This window comes from Arachis hypogaea, chromosome 20, assembly GCF_003086295.3.
Source record: "Arachis hypogaea cultivar Tifrunner chromosome 20, arahy.Tifrunner.gnm2.J5K5, whole genome shotgun sequence".
Classification (NCBI taxonomy): Eukaryota; Viridiplantae; Streptophyta; class Magnoliopsida; order Fabales; family Fabaceae; genus Arachis; species Arachis hypogaea.
This window is the reverse complement of record NC_092055.1, coordinates 36,594,850-36,598,347: the sequence shown is the minus strand read 5'-3', so window position 1 is coordinate 36,598,347 and position 3,498 is coordinate 36,594,850. Positions and strand designations below refer to the sequence as shown.

Below are 3,498 nucleotides of genomic sequence, written 5' to 3'. Positions count from 1 at the left end.
GTGTAGTGCTCTTCATTAAGTGGCGGAATCTCCCCCCATTTAATTGTCCAATCAATCCTTTTTTATACTTCTTTTCTTTTTCTATAAAGATTTAAAATAAAGAAATTAATAACATAAAAATCAAACTCTACGGCTAGAGTAATAAAGAGAAGAAAAAGAGTTTGTTTATTTATGAATTTCAACTAACTAACTACTTGTGTATCCTTATGCATTTTGGTGGCACCATGGGGTGACACCAAACTTAGTTTGAAGTAATGTGATGAAAAGTTTTGTTCAAAGCTCCCAAGACTAGCGTGCATCTTGGTTTGCTTTGAACACCAAACTTGTTCTTCACTATATACTGCATGATAAAGATTTCACCAAGTGTTTTTCAAGTTTGGGTTGAAATTCATAAACATTGATTTATTCATTATTTTAAAAACATATAAAACATGGGTTGCCTCCCATGAAGCGCTTCTTTAGCGTCACTAGCTTGACGTTTTTTTCCTCATCAGGGTGGTTGGTAGTGCTTAAAGTTCTCCCCTTTTGCTGTGGACTTATATCCATTGATTGGATCAATGATCTCCACATGTTCCAGGGAAAGAACTCTGTTGATAGTGAAGACCTTGGGTAACTGAGATGGTACAGTAGGGAGATTAGGGGGAATATCTGAGAAGTAAGCTGAGACAACTCTATCCCCTGGAGAGAAGTCTTCCGTAGGGATCTTCTTGTTCCTCCACCTCCTTGGTACCTTCTTCTTTGTTTCTTTTGAGGTTTCCTTCCCCTTGGTGACCTCTTTTTCTAAAGGGGTTGTGATGCTGTCTTTACCTGCCTCTAGAGGTTTCGGTTCCTCCAATTTTTCCTTGAGCTGTGGCAATTGCTGTTTTTCTTGTCTATCAATTAAGGGGATCTCAGAATGAACTGGCTGTGCTTCAGTGCTTGTCTCCTCCTTCAGTGTCTCATTATCATTTGTGCTTAGTTCCTTGTCCTCTTGATCTGTTTCTTGTGAGAGTTTGAAAACATTGAAGCTGAGTCGCTCATCATGGATTCTCAATATTAGCTCCCCTTTTTCTACATCGATAAGTGCTCTGGCCGTAGCTAGGAATGGTCTTCCCAATATGATTGGGTGAGTGTGACTCTCTTCCATATCCAGGATGACAAAGTCTATTGGGAGAAAGTATTTCCCAACCTTTAGCAACACATTTTCCACCACTCCTATTGCTTGCTTTTGAGTTTCGTCAGCCAGTCTGATGATTACATCTGTGGGCATTATCTCATTGATCTACAGCCTCTTCACCAGGGATAAGGGCAGTAAGTTGATGCTGGCCCCCAAATCACATAGTGCTCTATCGAACATAGTTTCACCTATGGCACAAGGGATGTGAAAACTCCCTGGGTCTCTTCTTTTTGTAGGCAACTCAGGTTGAATAAGGGCACTACATTCCTTGTTCATCATTATAGTCTGGCCTCCTTTGAGTGAGCTTTTCCTGGGAAGAAGTTCTTTCATATACTTGATGAATGCAGGCATTTGTTGAATTGCCTTGATGAATGGTATGTTTACATGCAGAGATGCAAACAAGTCTAGGAACCTTGAGTATATTCTCTTTCCCACAGCACCATTGAGCAGTTGAGGGAATGGTGCATAGAGCTTCAACAGCTCTTGTTGTGAGATTTCTGGTTCTTGGTGATCTCTATCCTCCTCCTTTGTTGAGTTGTCTTCAGGTTGTTCGAAAAGTTTGCCTTGCTTGTCTTCAGTCTCTTGATCACTTGTAGTGACCATTTTGTAATCTTCCCATCTTACTTTCTTTACTTCTCCTTTGGGGTTTTTCTCCGTGTCACTTGGGAAGCTATCAGTAGGTTTGGGAATCTTCTCAGCTAAATATCCCACCTAGAATTCCAGCTTCCTAATGGTCTCTCCCTGGTTCTTAATATTGGCTCGCACCTCCTCTTTGAACCCCTTATTTTCTTGAATCTCTTGGCATATTCCTTCAAGTAAGGCTTCAATCTTAGAGAGCTTGTCATCAATTGATGAGTGATTCGGAACAGATGTGCTATTTTGGTTTTAATAAGCATGTGGAGAAGTGTTGTTGTGGGGGTGTTGAGATGTCCTCTGTGTGAATTGCTGGTGAGCTGCATTGTTGTTGGAGTTGTAACATCTCTGGCCTTGGTTTTGATCTTGCTCACTTCCCCACCCAAAGTTTGGGTGGTTTCTCCACCCAGGGTTGTAGGTCTTGGAGTATGGATCATAGTTTTTCCTTTGTGAATTCCCAATGTAGTTGGCTTGCTCCTGACTCCCCTCTGCTTCTTCATTCACTCTTTCTTGGGTTGTTGATGAAGTTGAGATTACTGCTACTTGGTTCATCTCCATCTTCTTGGTGAGGTCAGCCAGCTGCTGGGTAATGAGCTTATTTTCGGCCAACAGAGCGTCTACATTGTTTAGCTCCATTACTCCTCTTGTGTTCCCTCTTTCGGAAGCATAAAAGTAGTCGTTCTCTGCTACTGTTTCAATAACATCTATGGCTTCCTCAATAGTCTTCTTCTTGTTCAAAGATCCTCCAGATGAATGGTCTACGGCCTTCTTTGACTCATAAGAGAGCCCATCATAGAAAATGTGCAGCTGCACCCATTCGTTGAACATATCTGGTGGGCACCTCCTTGTTAGGTCTTTAAACCTCTCCCATGCTTCATATAGAGTCTCACCATCTTGTTGCCTGAAAGTTTGGACCTCAGCTCTCAGCCTATTGATTCGTTGAGGAGGGTAAAATCTTGCTAAGAATTTGTTCACCACGTCTTCCTAAGTTGTCAAGCTTTCTCTTGGGAAAGATTCCAGCCACTTGGCTGCTTTGTCCCTAAGTTAGAATGGAAACAAGAGCAGTCTATAGGTGTCAGGATGAACACTATTAGACTTCACTGTGTCACATATTCTCAGGAAGGTGGTCAAATGTTGATTGGGGTCTTCTTGAACACCTCCTCCAAACGAACAGTTGTTCTGAACAAGGGTGATGAGCTGTGGTTTAAGTTCAAAGTTGTTGGCATGAATTGTTGGCTTTTGGATGCTACTTCCACAATTGCCTGGGTTTGGATTGATGTAAGAGCCCAAAACTCTTCTATCCTCCCCAGCATGATTTGCTCTACCTCCTCCCCCATGGTTGTGATCCTATTCTTCATGATGGTTTTCCATGTTGTCTTCCATGTTTGGTTCAAAGAATTCCTCTTCTTCCTCAGCACCAACCACTTTCTTTCCTCTTGCCTCCCTCCTTAATCTAAGGAAGGTCCTCTCAGGTTCAGAATCGAAGGAAGTTGAAACCCCGCTTCTTCTCTCTGTCATACAACCATCAAGTGCAAGCAAGAAAAGATAGGTGCATAAAGTATTTTTGTCAGAATTACTATTAGTTGTGGGTGATGCAATATATCAAACAGTTAGTGGGTTAGCAAACAGAATTGAAAATAACAAAGAAAAACAAAAGAGTAGAGGGGGAAGGGAAGAAGTTTAGCTAAAACAGAAAGTAATTCACTCAA

General features: G+C 41.6%; 1 non-coding gene across 1 annotated transcript; it reads left to right on the top strand.

Moving 5' to 3' along the window:
- Positions 1 to 2,612: 2,612 nt before the first annotated feature.
- LOC112788047 (small nucleolar RNA R71) lies at positions 2,613 to 2,719 on the top strand. The gene has a single exon (XR_003195427.1). It is a non-coding gene; the product is annotated as a small nucleolar RNA R71 (small nucleolar RNA).
- Positions 2,720 to 3,498: the final 779 nt, after the last annotated feature.